Genomic DNA, 26057 nt, shown 5'->3' with positions numbered 1-26057 from the left:
CATGCTCCTGTGCACACACTCTCTCTCTTTCTCTCTCCCCCTCTAAAATAAATAAATACATTTTAAAAAAAAAAAGAAATTTGTTTTAATTGGCTGACCAAGAGTAACATGCTCCCCACAATACAAAAAGCTCAGTAGTTGCATTTTTCTTTCTCCATTCTAGGGTCAAAGTCACAGATGGTAGACTGAGTGAGGCCCACAGAGTTTCTTAATCTACATGAAGACAGTAGAGATGATCCATTGTTTTTGTTTTTTGTTTTGTTTTTTTAAAGTTTTTATTTATTTATTTGTCAGAGGGAGAGGGCGAGAGCAAGCACAAGCAGGGGGAGGAGCAGAGGGAGCAGCAGGCTCCCCACTGAACAAGGAGCCCGACGTGGGGCTTGATCCCAGGACCCTGGGCTCTTGTCCTGAGTCGAAGGCAGCCACTTAACTGACTGAGCCGCCCAGGGGTCCCTCTACAGTCTTTCAAACACTCTTGTGATTGAAAGCTCACCATTAGGTAAGCATTCCCACGTGTTATTAGAGGCAAATGAGAGGAAGCAGTACATTTTGCTCATTCGCTTATTCGTTTGTTCATATAGTGGAATTCTGGCTCCTTTTCTCACACTAGTTACGTGCCCTTGGCAAGTAATTTGAACTCTCTTTGCCTTAGCTTTCTGTTCTAGAAACTGGAAAATAAATAACTATTAGCTTAAGAGAGCCATGATGAAGAATAAATGAGATCATCTACACCCAGACCTACAATGGCACCTGATAAGCACTCTAGAAATGGTGGCTGTCAATTAATTGGACAAAAATTTGAGTGCCAATATATTTATTGAATTGATGCATATCAATGGAATGAACCAATAGCGATCAAACATCCCAGGGCCTTGTCTCTGGGTTCTGTTTCTCCCCAGCTCTCCTCTGGTGAGCACACGGGCTACTGAAACCTTAGCTCATTCTCACCCAGCTGCATAAATCAAGCACATTTGTCTTCACTGGCCTTTGGTTGGAATGTAGGCACCTCAAACGTATCTTACCCTGCCCGGTGTTGGCTGACCAATGAGAGAATTTGTCGGCATCCCTATGGGGTCACAAAAGAAGCCACCCTCTGGTCTTCCCAGTCCCACTTTTGCCTCCACTTAACAGACATTCTCCACAGAGCAGCAGACCAATCTTTTTGAAGCCATGCATTAAATCACATCACTTCCCTGATTATCTCTTTAAAGGCATCTCTTTGAGTTTAAAGTACAAACTCAATGGCTTGGCAAGCCCTCCTCCCCACATCATCGTTTCCAGTGTCCCTCCAACGCCACACTCTAGGCTTGACCTTAGTTTTTCAGTTCCTTAAGCAGCATGTTCTCTTCATTCCACAGACTTCCCACCTGACTCCCCTTTGGAGTTCCCTCTGCCAATAGCCATTTTCTCTTTTCTCTTCATTGGCTAAATCCCACCCTACCACTGGGAAATGACCCTGACCCCTAGAGCAGATTGGATCCCCTGGCTTTGCTCTCCTGTAGCACCTAGGGTTTCCCCAAACAGCACTGGAGTCTATTGTGATTATCTGTTTAATGTCTGCTTTTCCCAACAGAGTGTAAGCTTTTTTTTTTTTTTTTTTTTTTTTAGATTTTATTTATTTGTCAGAGAGAGAGAGCACGCACACACAAGCAGGGGAAGCGTCAGGCAGAGAGAGAAGCAGGACCCTGGGATCATGACCTGAGCTGAAGGCAGACTTTTTTTTTTAAGATTTTATTTATTTATTTGACAGAGAGAGACAGCAAGAGAGGGAACACAAGCAAGGGGAGTGTGAGAGGGAAAAGCAGGCTTCCTGCCTAGCAGGGAGCCCAATGTGGGGCTGGATCCCAGGACCTTGGGATCATGACCTGAGTCGAAGGCAGACGCTTAACCAACTGAGCCATCCAGGTGTCCCATAAGCTTTTTTTTTTTTTTTTTTGTAATATTTGACTTTTTTTAGGTCATCTCTACACCCAACGTGGGGCTCAAACTCATAACCCCAAGATCAAGAGTCACATGCTGCACCAACTGAGCCACCGCTCAGCGTGTAGGCTTTATGGGGCCACTGTTACGCCTGTCTTGTTCATGACTGTATCCTCAGCACCTAACCCTGGGCTTGGTCCATAGTATCTCTGAACACAGAACTGCTGACTGAAAGAAAGAATTAACAAATTAAAGAATAAAGTCCCAAGGGAGCAAAACAAAAATGAATCTCAATGCCAAGAATCAGCCTGCATCCATTAAAGCGACATAAGATTGGGCCAGAGAACAAGAGACGTATATGAGTAAGCCCTCTATACCTCAGTTTCTTCATCTGTAAATCAGGGCTACTAAAAAGCCTATCTTAGGGATTATGAGGATTAGTGAGTTGATAGAAATAAAGCTGCCATTGTATGTGATTATGATTTTTACTATTCACAAGGGCATGTTTCCTGGGTAGTGTACCTCATTCCACACAGTGATTACAGAGGCAGTTTATTGAAACAAGCCTGCTCAGGAAGGGATGTTTGTAGCCTGGCAATGAATGTCCAGGGCCCCATCCTAGAAGGGCATACAGCAAGAATGGCTGAGGTTGCTACTCCCTGGAGGGTCCTGTTATCTACAACGTGATACAAGTTAGAAAGTTATGACCCTGCTCTGTGGAAATGCATATAACCCACTGCTGCATTTTCAGCCCGTCTGGAGAACTAGGCCCAATGAGTATTCCATCCTTATCCTCTCTAGTCCTCGAGAATAACACATCAAAGAGCACGTTTGCATCCCTGCAACAGATAACAGCACTGCCATAAGCTTCAGGGTCCACACATGCTACAGATAGAATGAATTAATAATTCCACATATTTATAAAATATGAATTAACCTAGGAAATATCTAACTCCAAGTAAAATTTCTGCTTTTTAAAACCGAGCAGAGAAAGACGCTTTGATAAATGAAAGGCTAGTACATTTCATTATATAGGATGACCAAATTGCCATTTACCACAAGAAACACATCACTCAGATATACAGATGTTGACACCACAGAAGCGTCAGGTTATTTTAGGGGCGGGGGGCAGGGGAGAATCCGGACAGCTGACTTTTTAAATTATATTTGATTATTTGTTTGGGTTTTTTTTAGCAATAGAAAAGCAAGTAATATGATCAGGAAGAATTCTAGAGGCTCTAGTGCGTTCATACAAGCACAGTAAATTACACGTAAAGACCGTGGAGAATGTACCTTTGTCCTGTGTACTATCCCATGTCTGTGTGGAACCCGGTTCGCTTTGACGGGGCACAGCTATTCTCTCTGAAACCCTGCCTTCTCTTGCTCTCCTCCTTGTTGAGAGCTTTCCTTAATAGCCGAACTGGTTTTCCTGAAAGAAGAAAAAGAAAGCAGTGTGAGAAATGTATGTGTTACACTTCTTCCTTTTCCATAATATTGTAGTGATCATTTACATTCATATTCAAAGGTGGAAAGATCCATACATCAGCTTTGTAAACAAGTGGTAAAAGTGTAAAGCAGTATCCTATATTAAAAATACCATAGCAAAGGAAAAATTTGCCGGTCTACTCTACAAGGACATAATATACTAAAAATCGACCTTCTTTCTCCTCATGTCTTTGACCCTGAAACAGTACCTATATCTGCAAGAATGCTGTAAGCATAGTGGATTATTTATTACTGGGTTTGGGGATTATTTTGTTGCTAAATAGGCTTGAGGAGGGCTATGTGTTATTTATGAGATGTTTCCAAACATTATTAAGGACACGCCATTAGAAAAGAGAGCAACTTTGTAGCTTAATGTTCTACCGCCAATCAGAACCTGAAATACTATATTATTATATATAATAATACACACATATAAATATATATGTATATGTAAATACACACACACACAGGATCTATAACCACAATAGAAAAAATAAGATTTTAAAAAGAAGAAAGTATTAGCATTACCCCAGGTAAAGAAATATGTGAGTTGAGATGGAAGGCCTTTATATGTAAAGCCAAGAATACGTATTTCCATATTGCAAAATGTGTCAAGTTTTGCAGAGGTAATAGCACTGGCTGAAAAAATGTTAATTACCATAAATCTCCCAGAAATTCTCTGACAAGAATCTCTCTCTCTAGTTCAGGATGGTCTGTAGAGCAGACCAGGGAGCTGGCTCCTGCCTTCCTCTCCTGTTCTCTAGCCTTTTCTGAATGCTCCCAAGTAAACTAAAAAATTTCCTTGTGGCATCCAGAAGGACCCAAAGTTACCCTTAGTGGAAACTCCCTAAGGACCCCCACAGCCACAGCCTTGAACAACCGGTCAGAGCTTTACCCAGAATCAGCCTTGAGAGCTCCGTCACAGCTGGCCTCTTGGCAATGCCCCCCTGGGCAGACACTCGAGTGCTGCACCCACACACAGAGCCACCTGAGAGAAGGGGTGAGATTCTTCCTGCTCCGCACTCCTCCAGCCTCCACATGGATCTGAGCCAATTTCACTAGCACACTTGGGGAAAACGTGTTGCGTACAGAATAAAACAGCAGTGCATAGAAAGAGGAGAGGCTGGAACTGTGTGTGGTATCGGTACTTGCCAGAACCCTTATTACTGAAACCTCTTCCATACCTGTTCCTTCACAGCATCAAGAATTACATTGCTGAATTCCCAGCTATGATCCTGAAGGGTATGTTGCATATAAAGCTTATCTGAAAACAGGGCGGAAAGGGAGATGGCCAATGTATAAAAACTACCTTGAAAAAAAATAAAAAATAAATAGAAACTACCTTTTATTAGAAATTTCTATTGTCCTAAGGGCTCTGCATGCATTATCTCTAGAAGTTTCTATGATCCTTCCATTCTACAGAGGATGAAACTGAAGCTCAGTGACATTAAATAACTTGCCTAAGATTACATAGCTGGTAATATTTGAGTTAGGTTTGAAACCAGATTTTTAAGACCCCATGCTTTTAATCACTAAACCAAACCATACTGCTTATCTTTACAGATTAGGCAAATGTGGATAGTATGAAAAAGAACCAATTTATTGATTTAACAAGCAAGACTTTTTATCAAAATACATGACAAACTTATCAATAGTGTTTGAAGGAAAACATTACCAAGGCATGTTTCTCTTTATATAGCACACACACAAACATACACATTGTGGTTAAATTAATGGAGCAGTGCAAATACAGGAAGGCACATGTAGAGCAGAAAGGCTGTATCATGTGATCAAATGATCTGATTCTGTGGTCATCAGGGTTTTCCTCCAGCCATACGACAAGAACCTACATGGTTAACCCCAGAGGCGGCAAAGAGCAAGGTTGCTGCCTCCTTCTGCGGGTTAATCAAAGAGCAGTACTAAGTGCAGTGTAGTTTGGATCGGGGAACACAAAACTGACGTGAATGGGAAAACTAGTGAGACCTGAGTTTAGCTAGAAGTAACGTAACCAATGTTAATTCCTCAGTTTTGACAAATGCCCATGGTTATTTAAAATATTAACATTAGGACAAACTGGGTGAAGGGAACACAGGAACATAATACTATCTCTGGAATTCTTCCATAAATCTAACATTCCTTCAAAATAAAAAATTTTGTTTAAAAAGCTAAGTAAAATTTAAATGTAAAAATAAGAGAGAAAGAGCTAGCACAATGCTAGACGCCAGGAAATCCTCTTTTCCCATCACATCCAAACAGAAAAACCATGCAGGATAATTTTGCAAATGTTACTAATATGGTCACACAGATGCAAAATTGTTGGCTTTATATTTAAATAGAGAGAAGATGACTCTCAAAGATTAGAAATATGTATCAGTTAAGCCAAAATCTTGCTTTGTCTGAGTATCTCTCTGGCAAGCTTACCCTCTTGCTAGTACTTCGCTAGGAGAGATTCTCTTTACTGGAGTAAGTGTTAAAGGAATCTGCTACTAGACACAAATGAAGACTTGAAGAAAATAGCAAAAAATACCGTGTTCTTGGTCAAAGACTTAACATCCTAAAATTCAATTCTCCCTATGTCAATCTGTAAACTTGACATGTTTCCAACAAAAAAATTAACTATTTTTGTGGGGGAACTGGATAAGCTGGTTTCAATGTCCATAAGCAAGAGAATAGCCATGAAAATCTAGGGGTAAAAGAGTAATAAGGGAGAGAGTGAGAACAAGCTAGATTTTAAAATACATTATAGAGACGCCTGGGTGGCTGAGTCCTTAGGCGATGGCCTTCGGCTCAGGGCGTGATCTTGGCCTGGTGGGATCCTCCTCCTCTGGGAGCCTGCTTCTTCCTCTCCCACTACCCCTGCTTGTGTTCCCTCTCTCGCTGGCTGTCTCTCTCTCTGTCAAATAAATAAATAAAATCTTTTTTTAAAAAAAGTAGAAAATACATTATAAAACTAGAGTTTTAATTTTTCTTGAGTAGGCTCCACACCTAGCGTGGAGTCCAATATGGGACTTGAACTCAGGACCCTGAGATCAAGACCTGAACTGAGATCAAGAGTCAGACACTTGACTGACTGAGCCACCCAGGCGCCCCTAAAAGTATAGTTTTAAAAACAAAGTGGTACTGGTGCACGATAGGTCAAACTGATCAATGAAATAAAACAACATTCACAAAAGACTTAAATTCTTGGGGTGCCTGGGTGGCTCAGTCAGTTAAGCTGCTGCCTTCGGCTCAGGTCATGATCCTGGAGTCCCTGGATCAAGCCCCCACTGGCCTCCCCACTCAGCGGGGAGCCTGCTTCTCCCTCTGCTCCTCCTCTGCCCCCCCCCCCCCCCCTGCTTGCTTGTGCTCACTCTCTCTCATATAAATAAATAAAATCTTTTTGAAAAAAAGACCTAAATTCTTGAGGCAAGTTAATACATAACACTAACTTTTCAAAACATTAATGAAAAGATGTATCACTCAATAAATGGCACAGAGGCAAGCAGGTAGCCGTGTGGAAAATGTTAGTAAGGCTGGTCTTTTACCTTATACCTCCCAACAGAAATAAACTCCCAGATGTATCAAATATGAACTAATAAGCAAATAGATGAAAACCTGGAAGGATTTTTCTTTTTTTTTTTTTTTTAAAGATTTTATTTATTTGACAGAGATAGAGACAGCCAGCGAGAGAGGGAACACAAGCAGGGGGAGTGGGAGAGGAAGAAGCAGGCTCACAGCGGAGGAGCCTGATGTGGGGCTTGGTCCCGGGAACCACGGGTCACGACCTGAGCCGAAGGCAGACGCTTAACCGCTGTGCCACCCAGGCGCCCCATGGAAGGATTTTTCTAAATAACCTATTTTGGGGGCGCCTGGGTGGCACAGCGGTTAATCGTCTGCCTTCGGCTCAGGGCGTGATCCCGGCGTTGTGGGATCAAGCCCCACATCAGGCTCCTCTGCTGTGAGCCTGCTTCTTCCTCTCCCACTCCCCCTGCTTGTGTTCCCTCTCTCGCTGGCTGTCTCTATCTCTGTCAAATAAATAAATAAAATCTTAAAAATAAATAAATAAATAACCTATTTTGGGAAAAGCCTCTTGTATAAAATAAAACCTCTAAGTCATAAAAGATAAAAACCTGGATATTTGACTACATAGAAATAAAAATTTTCTGCATAGGGTAGGGAGTGAAGAGACGAATTTAAATAAAACACAAACAGCAAACTGGTAAATATGTGTATGATTCCTATCTCAGAAAAAAAGACTAGCATTATTAATATATAAAGATCTATAAGAAATCAATAAGAAAAAGAATAAAACCCAGTAGAAAAGTGGACAAAGGATGTGAACACACAGTTCACAGAATAAGAAATACGAACAGCTCTATAAACTTAAGCTAAGACGTTCATCCTTACCAACAAGATAGGTATACATTAAACTACACAAAGGCACTATTTCATCTTCCAAACCGGCAAAGATCCAGACGTTTGACATCACACTGTGTTCCCAAGGATGTGAGGAAACAGGCATTCTCATATATGGCTGGCACGAGTGTACATTGGTATGATTGTTATGGGAAGCAAGCAAATACAATTTCAAACAAAACCACCAGTGCTCAGACCTCCCAACCTAGCAATTCCAATTCTAGTTATTTACCCTCCAGGCACGCTCGCACACTTGCAAAATCCCACAACTATGAGAATATTAATTAACAATGTGGCTACATTGTTGTTGGTAGCAAAATATTAGAAATCACCTAAATACCCATCAAGAGAGGACAGGTGAAATAAACCAGGTAACACCTGTGTAATGGAATACTATACCACAGATGCACTATAGGGGCTGAGAGGGAAAGTCCTCCAGATCCACTGAGTAAAAAAGGGAACAACGAAGAACATGCCGTCATGGGGGGGGGTGTTTATACATGGATATAGGGGCACAGTTGGCGGAGGGTACCAATGTAGGAAGAGACTTGGGAACAGAATTTTGTAGGTTTTCTCTGTTGGCCTCGCTAATTATTTTATAATGAACATTAATTCCATTTTAAATAAGGAAAATAAGCAAAGTTAATTTTATAAGAAACTCAATCAAATGTTGTGTGGCTACTCAAAATCACTTCTGAGAAGAAAGTGAAAATAAATAAAACCACCTGGTTCCTGAGGCCCCTCTCGCTGATCCCGAGCAGTCCCCACCCTCTCCCTAGGAAAACAATGTAGTGTTAAACCCTCAAAGCCTCGCAGCTCAGTTGTTAAGGTAATTGTGTTTACTCTTTTCCAAACAAAGTAATTTGAATCAGAAAAGTAAATGTGCTGGGTCTTCAAGCTCTTTGATGTCATCTTCCTCCTTGCTCTAGAGTGTGAGACACCGCCCACAACACGGCTGCCCAGAGCATGACACACAAATGCTATAAGCATTGCCATAGCTACACCATTTTGCTTGTGATAATGATGTAAAACAAATAAAACATAAGGAAAATCACATTTGAAATAAAATAATAGGCCCGAAAAAACACAAGCTGTGGGTTTTTCCTGCCCTTTGAACACTTATGGAGATGATGAAACTTTGGAGTATTTTTAAATTTCAGCACAATTTTTAGTGTCGCAGAGTCCCAGAGACAAGACTATTTTCTTTCCTGAAAATAACATCTGATCAAGGCAAATGGTATGTTTGAAACACTGAGAGCCAGCATCAGTAGCTCGGGAGCCTATCAGTTGCTTTCGCTCTAGATGACCCCTGTTAAACATCACACCAGCTCTAAATGTGATTTTAGGATTTTAGGTTTCTAAGACTCTGAAGCTGGTGGCTGTTTAGTCATGCAGGCTGGAACTCTGCAGGCCAAGGACAGAGCCATCCATGCTGTATTAGATGAACTATCCGAGTCATCCAAATAAAATCCTCTGTCTCTGAGACATCTACCATCTCCTTCACCTCAAAGCGCTCAGCTATCAGTCCTCTCTGCTCACGCTGTGGAGTCCTGGGTCTACTAGCCTGGAGCCCCAGCTTCTTTGAACTGTTCCCCCCTTTTTAACACTTCTTTTTCCCCCCCTTTTCCTTATAAAAACAAATCGGAAGTTGGAAGGTATTTAAGAAGAAAAAAGAATAAAAAAAGATTCAAAAGAAATCTGCTAGAATATCCTTTGCTCATTTAACACCCTAAGGTTAAGCTTCTCTAATGGCATTTAAATCCTTGGGTTTGGGTTGTTGTGGGTTTTTTTTCTTTCTTTCTTTCTTTTTTTCATTACTTTATGTACTTGCAATAAAAACATTCTTTAGACTTTAGAAATTCTAAATAAAACAAGAACAAAAGAGGGTTCCTTCTTTTCAGCTCTCCACCCAAATGTGACCATTGTAAATCAAGGTAAGGAAGTAAATTAACTGCTGGCATTTAAATGTTTGCTGTCCCGAATATTTATTCCTTTCCACTCCCCTAAATTTGTTTCATACAAAACAATGCTCATAAAAACAATAAATATTCATTCTTTATCTACTAAAATTTTTAGATCAAAGTACTGTGCGGCCCAAATCCTCAATAGCAAAAAAGTACATGTTTGTTCTGACCAAGTGTGGCTCCCATTTATCTCTTAAGTGCTGCCGTGCTACGTACAGACATAATAATATGATTACAAATCCATATTTGCATATACACTTTGCAAATAGAATTTCACCTACCCTTTACATGCACACTGTGCTAGCCGGCCTGCGGATCGTTGCACACACCACACTAAGCTGTCTTTCTGTTTGCATGTTTGCTTCCCACTGCTAGAGCGGAAACTCTAGGGAGGAAGTCAGTCTCTTCTACCTCTGTAGCCTCAGGGCAGGTTATGCCTTCTGGGGGGTTACAGGGGAGTCCTTCACAGAAGAGGAGACACAACCTGAGTCTTGAAGAACGTTCTAACACAGGGAAACCACATGACCAAAGCCCTAGAAAACTGCACAAAGTTCAGAATACTGGACTCCCTCATACTGGAGCCTACAGTATGAACTGGGGCCATATGGCGTAAGACTGCTGTACGGAAAAAGAAAGTTCTAGGGAGAGTCCATGGTGGAGCACAGGGGCTTTTGTCCCCTGCTGTAAGAAACAGTGGGTGTTCATTGAACATGTTTTCCTCTTGAAAGTCTTTATCTTTATTCACGTGAATTGGGAAAAAAAAAACAAAACCGTATTTCATTGTTAAGAAAAACCAAGTAGTAAAAAAGTGCATAGAATAAAAAGCCAATGATCCTGTCCCATTCCATAGAAGTAACACTTTAGTGTTTATCATAGACTTGGACTTTTCACTGAAGTGTGTTTTAAGTAAAAAAGTGTCATGATCAGATTTTATACCAAAAAAATCACTTTGGATATAAGGTAGTGTATCTGAAGGCAGGGAGACTCCCCGAGTGACCGGGGCGGTTCTTTCAGAGAGAATGAGAGCCAGCACAGGGGCAGTGCCAAGGGGTGGAGACGAGGACAGTTAGGTCCTCATCATTCACAAGGGTGACTAAGGGCGGGAGTCAAGGTAACACCTTGATTTTGTCTTCGGCTACTGAGTTGGGAAATACAGAAGAAACGCGGGTTTGTGGGAGGAAAGCAGGAGTATGATGTTGGACCTGATGAGTTTGATGTGGCCGTGGGCCAGCCAGGAAAGGATGTCCTGGATCTGGGGCTGAGGAGAGAGATGCGGAGTAAATTTTGTGTGATGGTGAGATCACTCAGATACAACCATGGGAAGGCCTGTATTTAAGAAACAAGTAGAGATGGGGGCCTTTACAAGGAGATGGAGAAGGAGCAGACCTAGAAGGGAAGAAAGAATAGAGTCACAGTCAATAAGGCAGGACAGAACTTCAGGAAGGATCAGCAGTGTCAAATGTGGTGGAGGGAACAAGTAATTTGACTCAAGTGAACACAAGATTTGTTCTTAGCGGTCATCAGGGAGCTTAATGGGAATGGGTTCCGCACATCATTTATATACATTATTAGAAAAGGACAGGAAGGAAATATAACAACACAATGTTAATAGTAATTATTTGTGGGCATTGAGATTATGGGTGATTGATACTTCCTTCTGTTCCTAGAAAAGAGCTGAGGGGTCAAGAGAGGAAGAAGAAGGTGCAACATTCCAAAAAGAAAACATTTAAAAATTATATGGATGAAACAAAATTATTTAACGTGTTCAAACATTTACAGGCCCAAGGGGAGATACCAAGTTTATAGGGACAATGGTATAAAATAACACTGCTGCTACGCACCACTGCTTGCTCTTGTAGGATGGTGCCACAGGAAGCATAGTGGGAAACTCTCCGCTCTCCCCAGAGACCCCACAAAGCCAGCTCAGGAACCCATAGCAACACGTTCCCCAAACTTCGCTAATTATGTCCATGACTTTACCACCATCCTGTTATTTAGTAAACATTATATTTAAACCAACTCACTTTTTAACTGTAAAGGGATCCATTTATATCACAGCAGTAAATGGAAAATCATTATCATAGTAAATGGAAAGTAACTGAAAAAGAAGTATAATGAAAATAAAACCACTGCCAGTGAGTCTGGCAAGATGATTTTAACAACCCAAAGTTTCCAGCCTGAGGCCTGAACTGGCTCTCTGGTCGAAACGAAGCTCTAGAAGCACTAGAAGTAGTTAAAGCCTTACTGGTATTGTTTTAGTTTGGATTTCTCCAGAAGCAGACCCAAGAATTCAGTTGCAAGGAGTTTACTTCAAAAGGTGGAGGAAACAGAACACAAATCAGGGAGTTGGGAAGTGAGATAGAAAAGGGAAGGAAGCCAATAAATGATATGTTATTAAGCCAGCAATCACTCTGGGCAACTGAAGCTTAATCCCTCTGGGGAAACTCTGGGAGCCAGTGCAGAAAACACCTCAGAATTAGCTCACACAAAGCACGAGAGAGTTGGGGTATTGATACACCAGCCGTTGTTGAAGGCTGATCCTGGGGACGTTAATTCCCCAACAATCCTGGGCTACTCTGTGGGCATCACAGCAGGCCCCAGAGGAAAGAGAAGACCTCAGGCAAAGAACACCAGTGCTGCAGTTGCAAGGCTGGCAGGAGTACACTGGCTTGATAAAGGTTAAGAGACTCACAGAGTCTGCTAGATACTAGACTGAGATTGAAAGAGAACAGAAAAGGAAATAGCTTTCTCCTTATTTGAGTCAAGGGAATTTATTCTGGGCCTGTCAATCACTCAAAATCCTCTCCCATACAACCAAGCTAAGGCTCCAGCACCCTGGGAAACTTTCAGATACCCTGGAAGGCCCGAAGGAGCACAGGAGGGATAGAGTCTAACCCCACAACTATCCTGAGGGGCCTGTCTGAATCTCATCCAAACCTGGCCACTGAAAAACAGATCCTTTAAAATATGTTAAAATTTAAAGTATTTTCCTCCTTGTCAATTCGAAACAGCCTCATCGTATCTGCTTGCCCAATAAAGTCGTCAAAGATTCTTCCCTATGGAAGAAAGCCATTACAATAAAATTGACCACATAGACAAATGAGAATATGAATGGTCATCTTAAAAAGGAATTTTTACTCTTATAAAAGAACCATCAAATTCCTCCAAGTAATAGCTTCCCTGATTCACTTAAAATATGGTTTATTTACAAATATCAAACTATCCACCCACCCATAGCTCACGACTATTATAACGGATAAAGTATACAGGTACCATGTGCTACCAAACTGTGTGTAGGGGTTTTTCTTAGATGTTCTTTCATTCAACAAATATTTATTGGACTATATATGAGAAACCATTCTAGGTGCATTGAGATATAGCAGTGAAGGAAACAAAAATCCCTTCCCTTCAGGGAACTACGTTCTGGTGGGGAAGACAGGCAATAAATAAATAAAAGGTACAGGATGTCAGCAGGCGAGGAGGGCTACAACTATAGCAGGAAAGGAGGACGGGAGTACCAAGGGCTGCAGAGGGTTACCATTTTAGAGAGGGTGGTCAGAGGAGACCTTCCTGACAAGGGATGTTTGGAAAGACCCAGAGAAGGTGAGGGAGTAAGCCATGCAAAGAACTAGAGAAAGATTACTACAGCGAGAGGAAATAGCCTGTGTAAAGATCCTGGGGCAGAGGCATGCCTGAGATCTGAGAAGCAGCAAGGAAACTTCAGGTGAGGCTGATATAGAGTAAGCAAGGGGAAAAGCAGGAGTGAGACCAGAAAGTCAGGGGTGAGCGCAGATCATAAAGAATCATGTAGGCCATTGTGAATCTTCTGCTCTGGAGCATTCTGAGCAGAAGAAAGACTGGAACTGTCTTGGGTTTCAGGGGATCATTCTGGCAGTTTTGGAGACAATAGGCAGTTGAAACAAAGGCAGAAATAGGGGGACCAGTTAGGAGGCTATAGCCAAAATCCGGATGAATGATGACAGCAGCTTGAACAGGGTTGGTGAGTAGTTGGCTCTGGTTGTATTTGGCAGGTAAAGTATTTGTAGATAGATTAGATGTGGGGAGTAAGAGAAAAAGAAGGGTTAATGATGGCTCAAAGGTTTTTAGCCTGAGTGGCAGAAGAACAGACCTCCCATTTCCTGAAATAGAGAACACTACAGAGGAGCAGACTTGGGGGGAAGATCAGAAGTTGGATTTTCGACACCTTAAGTTTCAGGTGACAGCTAGACATGCAAATGGAAAGGTCTGTAAGCAGTTGGATATGCAAGATGGTAGGTCAGCCTTTCGGCCTAGGGTAGAGATAGAACTCTGGGAGCTGTTAGCACCTACAGTGTGTTTAAGGGCATGAGACTGGATGAGGTCATCAAGGGAACAAATAGAAGAGAAAGGCTGAGAGGCGGAGCATAGGAGCACTCCAGCAACTAGCAGTCAGGGTAAAGACCGCAACAAGCAAAGGTAACTGAGGGGTGGCCCAGGAGACCAGGAAAGAACCAGAAGTTAATGACATCCTGGAAGCAAGGGAAGAAAGTGTTTGAAGAAAGAGTAATGAACTGTGACAAATGCTGATGATGAGTGAAATAAAAAGACTGAGAATTGACCACCAGATTTAGCAGTTTGCGGGGAGAGCTAGGACCAAAAGCCTGTCCAGAGTGTGTTCAAGAAAAAATAAGAGAAGAGAAATGTATGCTACCTTCTTTGAGTGGATGATTTTAGCATTGTTTGGAACCTGATATCTGATTTTTTTTTTAAGATTTTATTTGAGAGAGAGAGAGAGTTCATGCGTGCGTGAGTGCAGGGACAGGCAGAGAGAGGAGAAGCAGACTCCCCGCTGAGCAGGGAGCCCCCAGTGCAGAACTCAATCCCTGGACCTTGGGATCATGACCTGACCCGAAGGCAGACACTTAACCAACTGAGCCACCCAGGGACCCCTTTGATTTTTATCCCGAACAAAATAACATATAATTGAATATTAGTTCTGTTTAATTGATTAACTGATTAATTTGGGTTTAAAAAAAACAAATTTTTTTCGGTTTCCTTGTTTTCTTTTGCCAAAGCTATGTAATGATTGGTTTAACTTCTGCTTTACTTTTTACCTGAACAAAATATGCTACAAACTATAATATGTATAATATATATGATGAATATTCTGCATATGTAGTCTCTGTAGTGACTTGTAGTACATAAGTCAGTAAGTTTCTCCTTCTCTCTTTTCCCTCTGGTGAAGCACCAATGATCTGGAAGATAGGAAAAAGGAGATAGTTGAAGGAAAAGAGGAGCAACCTGATGATGGAGTTGGTTCCATTTAAATCCAGTTATCAACCTAATGAACACAAATTCACATTCAGCAGTGTTCTCAGTGAGGCTGGCAGCATAATTATTGACTCATGTACAATGTGAAATGAGTTACCAAAATAAAAAGAGAAGTTGCTCCTCTTTCCTTTTAAATTAAATCTTGTGTCATGCTGATCTGAATACAATCCTGAGTTTTTAACTATATAAATTAGTTGTAATGTCTGCAGTACCATTTTTATTTGATTGTAAATTCCTCTTTCATCTTACTGAGACTAGAAGAAACTGAGGAAATAGGATATCACTTACCCTCATGCATAACCAGAAGTGAGGGCAGTTTTATCCAAAGGATCATAGTCTTAGGCCAGAAATATAATTATTGTTGTTTTATTTATTTTTCATCTCCTTTTTTTCCCCTTCAGTAAAAAAGGAACAGAAAAGAGACAGTACAGCTGAAATAGAGTTATTTCCATGAAATGTTTCTTCCATAGTGCTGGGAACCCTAAGATAACAGTCTTGTATTCAAATGTGAGAGGCAGAAAACGTAATTTACTTGAAGCATTACGTGAAACAGAATAGGTTTTTTTTAATCAACCACAGTACGTGGAATACTCGCCGTATGTAATGTACAATGTCTATTTGATTTCAACCTTCTTTTTTCACTTTTCGTAATCAAAAAATAGATGCAATGAGAATGATTATCATTTAAAAATCATTTTTGCTGTTACTGTTGTTGGACTTATGCATATAATTAATTATAAGCATTAGCTCTTGCCTGGAAAACAAGCAAATAAATAAATACCACCTTAGTTTGCAAGTGAAGGGGAAAGACTAAAGAAAATAGTTATTAAGTAAACTTCCTCTCTTGCTTCTTTTCCTCAGATTATAATTTAACTTTTATTATTGTTCTCTGTCCAACTGGCCTTCTCATAGAAATAAATCTTTTTTATACTCTTACTTTTCAGCTCACTTATTATTTCTTACCTAAATAGCCACAATGCAAGAGTGTTTCTTACCTAGGTGAGTTTTTCTAGTGACCAATTCACCACCTTGGGCACCAAATCATCTTTCCTATCAGTTCTTAATTCCCTTCATTTTCAGGGGTCAAACTATGAAATTCTCATAGCTCACCAGTGGAAACAGTTTATCAAGTGATTTCACACCCCACATGCTTCGGGGTCCATGAAGAAACGGGGACAGATGAAAGGCATCAGGGAGCAAGACAGGAGCTCAGAAGCGTTTTGCCGTCCATACTTGGAGTAAATTCTGAATGTTGTTTTCACATTACTGTTTTTATTTCGCTCACAGCATGCAATGTCTTTCTGGACTACCAGGATAGCAATCCAAGAAGTTCTGACACTTAGCTAAGAAATCATCTGACCTGAACCATACTGCAATCCATTCCACAGTCCTCTTTTGGACAATTCTGACCTGCTTATTGATCAGATTGTTCTGGCATGGGCCTTTGTACCCATATTTAAGTTGATTAAATTTTCCCCTTCCGGGAAGTCCTGGTTTGTCTTCATGTTAGAGGCAAAGAGACAGAGAGACAGAGAAAAGACAAGAACGTCAACTATTTCACAATAAGGGGAAAAAACATCAGACTACATCCCGTCTGTATTTTTTAGCACTTCCCATAAGAGAAATCCAGGAAATGTTGTTGTTGTTTTTTTTTTCCACATTGAGTACAATTTTGTGCTACAGCCAGAAGCCCCTCCTGTTTGCTGTATTCAACTGTATGTATGCAGTAGACTGGATCAGACGAGCCCAGAGGAATGTGAAAAGCCCAGGAGGCATGTGCTGGAGGCATGCACATATCCACTGTGTTGCTCTCCTGTGTTTCTACACCCACCAAAGATCCTCACATTCCCCAGTCTCTGGGATGCAGCTGTCTATGGAAATCACCCATCACTTCCTTCTCAGTTTACCCGCTGTGGCTCCTCCCCCACAAACATCCCTGTCTGTAGCAACCAAGACCTCTTCCGAGGTTTGTTGAGACCACAGACATCACTTCATCTACGACACTGAAAAAAATTTACAATACAAATATTTCACTGAATTTCCTTGGTTGGTGTTCCAATTCAACTTTTCAATAGCTAACCCAATACTATGAGTTCCATTTCTGCTCTTCCTATAAAGTACATTACTAGCATGTTCTCTGGAAAAGCATATTTTAATCTGACAGGTTTTTCAGATGGAAAAATTAACCACAGAAACCTTAAGGGACATATCCAAAGCAGCGGGTAAGAAAAGAACAATCTAACAGCACATGACATTTCACCAAAAGTATAGCTGAAAAAGTTGCTTCAAAATAAGTTCATTCTCTAGGGGAACTTCCAGGGTAATTGAAATGTTCTGTATTTTGATTGGAGTGACTGTTTCACAGGTGTATGCATTTACCAAAACTTACAATAAAGACGTTTCTAAAAAGTACTTGCAAGTTGCATTCAGTACAGTGTTCTTTTGGTGAATGGAAGTGATACTCATTCTGTAATGCATGTAATGAAATGTTTTAAAAAATTGTTGACTTGTACACTTGGGACCTTGCATTTCACTGTGTTTAAACTTTGCCTTAAAATTAAAAAGCCTTTTTAAAAAAAATTTTTTTTAAGATTTATTTACTTGAGAGAGAGAGCACACCTGAGCATTGGAGGGAGGGACTCCGTGCTGAGCGAAGAGTCTGATGTGCAGCTCAGTCTCACGACCTTGAGATCACAACCCTGAGATCACCACCTGTACCAAAACCAAGAGTCGGACACTTAACCGATTGCATCACCCAGGCATCCCAAAAGCCCCCTGCTTTTTTTATAAATTGCTAAAAATGGTCAGAGCCCCTTTGTATTAACTTCTCCATGCCCACAATTTCAGTGGGCCCTGAAATTGTGTCTGCTGTGATGCATTGGCTCCAACACTGCCACTGGTGCCTCATCCTCTTCTTTTCCTTGATGATTTATTAATTTCTTTTGGTTGTTGCTGTTACTATCGTTAAAATTTCCTAGCACCAGCTCTTTTATCTCTTAAATCTTTTTTTATCATATTACATGTTAACTTTTTTTATCTTCGTCCTTTAATGTTGATTCATTGCATATAAATGTTTTTAAAAGCCCAAAGTTGAAACTAAAAACCACCCAAGGCTCCACTACCCAGAGAAAACTACTATCTACATTTTAGTGTCTATCTTTCTACATATATTGAATAGATATTGACTGAGTGACCACTTTGTGGCAGGAGTTGTTCTAGGTACAGGGTAAACTGAAGTAAACAAGACAGTGCCCTTGCCCTCATAGAGCTTACATGCTAATAAATGCTATGGAGATGAGGATTTGTTTAATGAGGCAGGACTGTATTTGCTCCTTTATAATCTGCTTTTCCCACTTTTTTCTATATAGCACTAATATCTTTTCTTCCAGCGAATAAAAATAATTATGTGATATCATTTCATATCTGCATTGTGCACCACTGTATGGCTTTTAGAATGTATTTAATAAAGCCCCTAAACGACCAGACCTTTCACCTCAATGAACATCTCATTGACAGTCTTTTGAATATATTTTTATTTATTTATTGTTTTAAGAGTGAATTTTTTAACCAGGGACGCCTGGGTGGCTCAGCCAGTTAAGCATCCGCCTTCCCCTCAGGTCATGATCCCAGGGTTCTGGGATCGAGTCCCACATTGGGCTCCCTACAGGGCGGGGAACCTGCTTCTCCCTCTGTCTGCTCTGCCTGCCATTCCCCCTACTTGTCCTCTCTCTGTCAAATAAACAAATAAATTCTTAAAAAAAAAAAAAGATTTTATCCAATCATCTGTCAGAGAGAGAGTGAGACAGAGAGAGAGCACAAGGTGGGGAGTGGCAGGCAGAGGGAGAAGCTGGCTCTCCGCTGAGCAAGGAGCTTGATGCAGGAGCGATTCCAGGACCCTGGGATCATGACCTGAGCTGAAGGTAGACGCTTAACTGATTGAGCCACCCAGGCATCCCGTTGAATATATTTTTGGTGATCTCCTCGCTGGCAAAATAATTTCAGTTTACTTTCTTTATTGCATCAGGGTTTAAATCTCTGAAATGGGTGAAATGATTCTGTAGCTGTAAAGCATCTGCCTAAGACTAAGGCCTCATTAAGGTATTTTGGTTGAAAACTCCAGGCTTAAGACAGAGATTTACTACCTGGCCCACGTGTGGTTGAAGAGCAGTTGAGGAAGTATAACTGAAAATGAAGTCTGGGGTGGGAGTGGGAGCTCTCCCTGTTATCTATCTCCTGAGAAACCTATGATCTTAGATGACTTGTAGGGAACTCTAAGCTGAGCAGCTTGGCCAGGGAGGAGAAAGTTATTCAAGAAGATATGCTTCAAGAAATCTTCAACTTCTCTATTTCCTAAAGTTCAGTGGTAAATCCACTATTTAGAATGTGAAAACACACTCAAAGAAACAATTCAACAATACACTTGAACCACAACTATTTGTTGAACCCCTATTATGTGCAAAGCACTATTACAATGTATTTAGAGTGACAATTACAATCTCCAGCTAGTTCAGCCTTATTTCACTCTCCAGTAAAGTTGAAAATCTGTATTTGCCATGAAAAATGGTATATTACAACATATAGTTATGATACTCTTTGATGCATTTTTCATTGCCTACCGTGTTAAGGGAATTGTGCAAGGTACTGTGGTAGCAAGGGGGCTACCAAGATGAATCAAACAAACTCTCGCCATTAAAGAGTTGAGCGAAATACGGCTACACTGTCTAATATGGTGGCCCTTAGCCACACGTGCTGCTGGGCCCTCAAATTGGGGCTGGTCTGCACTGCCAGTGCTGTAAATAAACAAAACACCAAATTTCAAAGAGTTAATATCAAATACAGAACGTGAAATCCTCCATTAATAAGTTTTTATAATGATTACATGTTAAAATGGTAATATTTTGAGTATTTGGGTTAAATAAAATAGATTATTACAATTTAACCTTTCCCTTTCCAGCTTCTTAATTTAAAATGACCTATGGGACTTGCACTGTTTCTATTGACAGTGCTGGTCTCCACAGCTACAGTTACTACCTACTCAGTGCACCAGGGCATTTTATAGCAAATATGTAATCTTCCACAAAGGAAGCATTACATTGAAGGAAACCAAGGGTTCAAAAGCTGTATTAATTCATTATTTGACATGTATCTAGTATATTTTCTGTGCACCAAGGACTGTTGTAGGCAGTGGGGATATAAGAAAACAAAGTGCCCACTCTCGTGGAATTTATGTTCTAGTGGAAGAGGAAGGTAAAAAATAAATAAGTATTAAAAAAAAAAAAAAACACGTCAGGAAGTGACAGGTGAAGAAAGATGAAGCTGTAGAAGAATAGACAGTGCCCAGAACTGGGATGAGGTGGCAGTGAGAAAGCACTGTCATCTCAGCAGGGACATGAAGAATGAGTCCTATGAATATCTACCCGGCCAGGAGTTTCTGGGCAGAGTCAGCAGCAAATAAAGGGCTGCGGGGTGTGTGTGTGTGTGTGTCTGTCTGTGTGTCTGTGTGTGTGCACGTGCACTTTACACATTGGAGGAACAGCAGGAAAGCCAGGTGCTGGAGAGCAGTGAAGAGGAGTAGGAGAGGAAGCCAGGAACCAGTCCACATAGCAACTTGGAAGCCTCCTCCCCACACCAGGAACTGTTCGAGGATGACTTTGACTGCTTCATGATGCGTGGACTGTTGCGGGGTATGCATGGAACCCAGCAAGAATGGAAGCCAGACACCAGCTGGAGGCTACTGAAGTCGTACAAGAGAGATCTTACAAGGTCTATGTGACTCAGCCCCTGGAGATTTGCTGTTCCTGCAATGTAAAGTAAAATAATCTAAAAATTATTCAGATAATTTGAACAGCAAAGGTCAAATGTCTGGATAATTCAAGCCTCAAAATATATTTGGGATTCTGTACAGTTATCTGAACTAGCAGTCAAAAATCATTGTCTAACTTCATAGCATAGTCATTTATCTCTGCCCCTTGCTTTCTGCCAATTTAACCTAAGGCAAGTGGACTTGAGATCTGTAATTGGCAGAGTGGGATTGTAGGACCTTTAAATCAAACTCAGATCAGGCAAATTAGCTTTATTTTTACCAGAGAAAAGTGTTCAGTTGAGCCAAATGACAATTTTGTAGCCTAAACTATTTGCGTTGGCTCTGCCTACCTTCTGAATTACTCCCATAATTGCTAATTCTCGGTTTAAGCATAGCTGCACATGCAAGACAGAGGTAAGAACTAGAAGTTGTGTCTTGGGTTAGTGTATATGTTAGCCTGGATAACTCCACTCAATGAGTCTGTTTTTATGGACAGAAGTACTTCAAAAAAGAAATCATCCCCAAGGTCAAATGTTACATAGGCCAAGTCCCTTCTCCTCTGACAGGCAAATGAAGGTTTAAAGTAGGGACCCAGTTTCAAATGGAAACAAATACAAATCAATCACAAGGACCCCTAAAAGTCATATCATGACAAAGAGGAAGCCCCATCCTGACCCTCCAGGTTGGTTTATTTACTTTGATGGAACTCACTGGAAAATTGCTCAACATGCTCCATTGTGCCTGTGTAGATGGGTTTTCTGGGCTTTGGATGTCGTTCCTGTCAGGTACTTCCCTGGAGCACTAAAATGTATAGATTACACTCAGTCAAAGACAGACTACCACTGCAGCAGAAATTTACACAAATCTGTGCCGTGAGTAACTGGATAAACAACAAGACTAACGACCTTGTTCTGCAGTAATCTCCATATGGCTCTGTTGGTACTGCCCTTGCCTTCAGGCAAGAAGGTTGTAGCTTTGGCTTCTCGCCTCAGACCAGGGATTAGACTCTGGCTCAATGCTGACAGAGCCCAGGGCCCTGCTTCTACAGTCCAGGAGGCCTGAGCAGACTACGTAGGCCATCCATCTGATGAGGTGAATTTATCCCAATTCAAGAAACACCTCGTTATCACGTCCACTGAGGAAATAGGTTTATAAAAGTAAGGAAAATCCTTTAACCATGCCTCCCCATTTGGAAACTTTATTTTCTCCCACAGAGGACCCCAAGTTTTGAGTATTTTCAGGCCCTCCCCACTGCCCTCCAAAACAAGACAAAACCCTCACTGCCTTGGTCCGTGTTCTTTTTCCAGCCAAAAATAAATTTCAAAATGGCTGCATCTATAAAGAAGGGTGAAAGGAAGGACTGAAATTGACAGTGAACTTGATCAGCATTCACTTCTAATCTGGGGCATTTCAGGAAAGATAAATTAAAAATAGAAGGTACCCTCTAAGTGCCCCCCATTGCTACAGAGTCCCTTCAACACCATTTGTAAAATCTGAGTGTTGCTGCTAGCAGGAGGCAGCCAAAAGAGATGGAGCGTCTCAGGAAGGCTACCTGGGCAGCCTTGGGCCACGGTAGAAGGAGACTGCAACCAGAACCCTGGAAACTACCCCCACTCCTGCTTTCACCACTTTGTACACAGGTCTCACTGAAAAGCTTATACCGGGAGGTGGAGCCCAGGAAATGACTCCATCCAAGGAGTTACCTTAAGTTAGAAAGGATCACACATGAAGCACCTCAGCTCAACGTCCAAAATGCCACACATGTGGCAGGCCCGTCACTTCACACCCAGCCCTAGCCATAACCTTTATTGCCTTGTAAACTTGAGATGCCTCAGCCTGAGATATGTAATCGCATTCTATTCTGAAACATAAATTCTGATGGTATTTACAGTCCCAAGAAACACTCCTTACACACCTTTCTAGTCACTCCCTGCTTTGTTAACGTTGTTGTTGTTTGAGTGTTTTATCTATATACACTACATGTTAACCCTTTCATAGGGTTCTCAGGTTCTCATCCTACTACTAAGGCTGTTCTCAGAGTTATTACAAGCTGCGTCAAATGCCTCACAAAATAATATTCTATTTTCAGTGTCATTTGTCTACATTCATTTATCTGTTCTTTAAGATCCCACCATAAGGGCGCCTGGGTGGCTCAGTCAGTTAAGCATCTGCCTTCGGCTCAGGTCAGGATTCCAGTAGTCCTGGGATCAAGTCCCAGGTCAGTCTCCACAGGGAGTCTGCTTCTCCCCCTGCCCCTCTCCTCACTTGTTCTCTCAATCTCTCTCTCTCTCAAAGAAATAAAATCTTAAAAAAAAGAAAGAAAGAAAGAAAGAAAGCCCATCATAAGCATGAGGCAGAATTAAGGCACATTCCTTCTCTCCCTGGAATGTTTTTTTTCTCATCAGACTCTAGGCCTAACAAATGCTAAGAGATGATTTTGGTGCTTTTCTGACACAACTGTTGCAGACGTGGCAATGGTCGTAGCACGTGCGTGTGTGTGGAATCATCCCCGTTTACTCCTGTGGTAGAGTTCCTACTACCTTGGACGTTTTGTTTTGCCACTTACAGGTCTCCTGCAGAATCACCTTTGTTTCACGGACTAATAATACCTTACATTTGTACATGCTTTCACATGCATTATCTCACTGAATTCTTACAACAATCTTGTCAAGGAAGCCACTCTTACACCCATTCTGCGGAAAGGAAACTGAGTCTGGGAGAGTTTAAATGGCTTGCCCGAGGTCAGCACAGCATGGCAGGAGTGGCAGAGCCCACCTCAGACCCAGGATTTCCGACTCTGCATTACACTATTTCAAAGCAGTCTCTTCATATCGGTTACTTGTGAAACAACAGAATACTGCTCTAGAAATGGATTCCGAAGGGGGCCTTGTGGTTTTCTAAACTATAAAGACAAAATTTCTAGCTAGTCGCCTGTAGGAAAAGATTTCAGAACTCTGTCAATAAGAGGATTTCAAACCATAGACACCAGATAGTGAGTGCTTTGATAACAAATAATATTAACGCTGGTTTTGCAGGATCTGACTTCTGCGGAAGAAAATATGCGGTGCACCCTATCGTGCGTAGCAAAAGCAGCGCTATACGCAGTGAACACACACGCGTGTCAACGTTCTCTTCCCAAATGCGGCTACAAAAGAAAGTGTGAAGCATACTGAAATAAGACAATATTTATGGCTCAAGAAATTCGGCTTCACATAACAGTAATTATGAACAAGATATTTTCCCTAATAAAATCACTGCAAGACAAAATCTGGAGGAACTAAGCGTTTCCCTATGTCCTCTTTATTTTATTCCATGTGCTCAAGAATGGTTGCGGGAAAGAAAGCGAGAGAAGAGTAAAAAAGAGCAGAAGGAGAAAGAGAGTCATAGCGAGACGGCCTCTGCTAAGGGTTGGTTTTGCTTTAGAAACTGGAATGTGTCCAGGCTTGATTTTTATTTTCAATTCGCATTTCAGATCCAGCTCCCCAAACTCTTTGATCTTTCTCCCTGTCTCCTTACCCGGAAGAGAACCCTTGGCCTTCTCAGCTGGGAGCTGGAAGCACACGTGGAAACACTGGCTCGGATCCATATTCTTGCCAAATTTAGTCACACAAAGGGGCCTGCAAGGGAAAAAAGAAAGGATGAAAGCTGCAGCCGCCTGGACTTCAAAGGCCACGCCGCCGAGCCGGGCCCTGCGCAGGCGCCGCCCTCCGAGGATATAAGGCGCGGCTCGCGCGCGCGGGGCGGCCTCTCTGCGCGGCGCCTCCGCGCGCGTCCCCGGCCCGAGAGCGGGTGAGGTGGAACCAGCTGTGGAAGGAGGGGCCCAAGGGGCGGGCCGCCGCGTCCCTGTTATCCGCCGGCGGCCGGAGGCCGGTCCCCACGCCAAGTTAAGGAGCCTGAGAAAAGTTTTCAGACAGGAGGGAAAAGAATTTTACGTCCAGCCCATTAGGCGAGCTGTCCCGTGGTCTGCAGATTTATCCCAGGTCGCACATGCATTCCACTCCATTCGAGGGATTCCCCCTTCCAGATGTAGCGCCGGCTCGGGAGCCGGGGTCCCCGTGGCTGGGGAGGGAGGGTTGACAGGGGTTCCGCCGCGGAGCCCAGCCGTGAGGATGGGTGGCGGGGCTCTTTCTGGCCCATTCTGCTCCTCCGAACGCGCCCCTCGTCCCACGGTTCCTGTCCGCAATCACCCCGGCTGGACTTCTCTCGCTCTGGGAGGCCCCGGGATGGGAGCCTTCGCTTCCCGGTTGACAGAGAATCGGCTGGTCCCAGATGGGATGGGATGTGGCCCTCCTTCGCGGGCCTTGGGAGGACACAGCCCCCTGAACGGGCGCGCCTCGGGCCCCCAATCAGCCAGCTGCGGACGCCGAGCTCCGCCCGCACCCGCGCCAGCGCGGGAGAAGCCGCCGGAGGGCTGGAGGGGGGCGGCCGCGGGGTCTCCGTGGGCAACCCCGCGAGGCTGTCTGTGCAGAGCTGCGGATGCCGACGGGCGCCGGCCCCGCGGAAGCCCGGCGTCTGCACGCGGCGGAATTTGGGAACGACATTTTCACGGTGCTAGGAGTTCTGTTACCTCGGCGAGTAGGGGGTTGAGTTTGTTTGTCTTAGAAGGAGACAACAAGAGGCGGAAGAACCCCTGGGGGACACAAACTGCCGTTTACCTCCCCCCCTTCTCTTTTCTGTGAAGTCCGTTAAACAGAAGGTGCCCACAGCTTTAGTCTCCTGGCGAAGCTGGGGTGGGAAATCGAGGGTGCCGGAGTTCTGTCCGTCTCTGCAATCAACATTATTCGTTTTTCTAGTTCTTCATCCTTCTTGCTCTCTCCTCCAGCATCCTCTTGCGTAGGCCCCCGCCACCTCCTTCCTTTGGGATCCCACCAAAGTTGTAGCTGGAGGAGAGTCCAGGCCACACAAAGGGGAAGACCCGGAGTCTGGGCGGGGGGTTAGGACCGAGGGGGCGGAGAGGGCTCTGAAGGGCACCGCGCTTTTCTCTCCTCCCTGTAATTAAGGACTCACTTGAGTGTCTGTAGCCGAGTCGACTTGGCAGCAAAATCGCCGGGGGGAGGGGTCTCTGCAGGGGGTGGAGGTCATTCTCCTAGTTCCCCAGCCCGCACCCGCGGGGGGCTGGGCCCCGTTTACCCTGCGGACTGCGAGGCCCGTCTCCGCTCCCCCCTCCTCGGTTCCGGCTC

The 26057-nt window shown here is 42.7% G+C and overlaps 1 long non-coding RNA gene across 4 annotated transcripts in view; it reads right to left on the bottom strand.

Annotated features, from left to right (window-relative positions):
- LOC103661730 overlaps positions 1 to 26040 on the bottom strand; it is a 102556-nt gene extending 76516 nt beyond the window's left edge. For 2 of the 4 annotated variants that reach the window (XR_005833856.1, XR_005833854.1), the window contains exons 1-4: positions 25885 to 26040; positions 24394 to 24494; positions 17694 to 17786; positions 3214 to 3349 (exon numbers count right to left, since the gene is read on the bottom strand). This is a non-coding gene — a long non-coding RNA (uncharacterized LOC103661730). Of the gene's footprint in view, positions 1 to 3213; positions 3350 to 10045; positions 10184 to 17693; positions 17787 to 24393; positions 24495 to 25884 lie in introns of those variants that run through there. The other 2 variants (XR_005833855.1, XR_568226.2) reach the window with 2 other exon arrangements.
- Between the last annotated feature and the right edge of the window lie 17 nt (positions 26041 to 26057).

Source organism: Ursus maritimus, unplaced genomic scaffold (assembly GCF_017311325.1).
Source record: "Ursus maritimus isolate PB19 unplaced genomic scaffold, ASM1731132v1 scaffold_11, whole genome shotgun sequence".
Lineage (NCBI taxonomy): Eukaryota > Metazoa > Chordata > Mammalia > Carnivora > Ursidae > Ursus > Ursus maritimus.
Note: the sequence above shows the minus strand (reverse complement) of the source record. Positions and strands in the feature narration are given on the sequence as shown.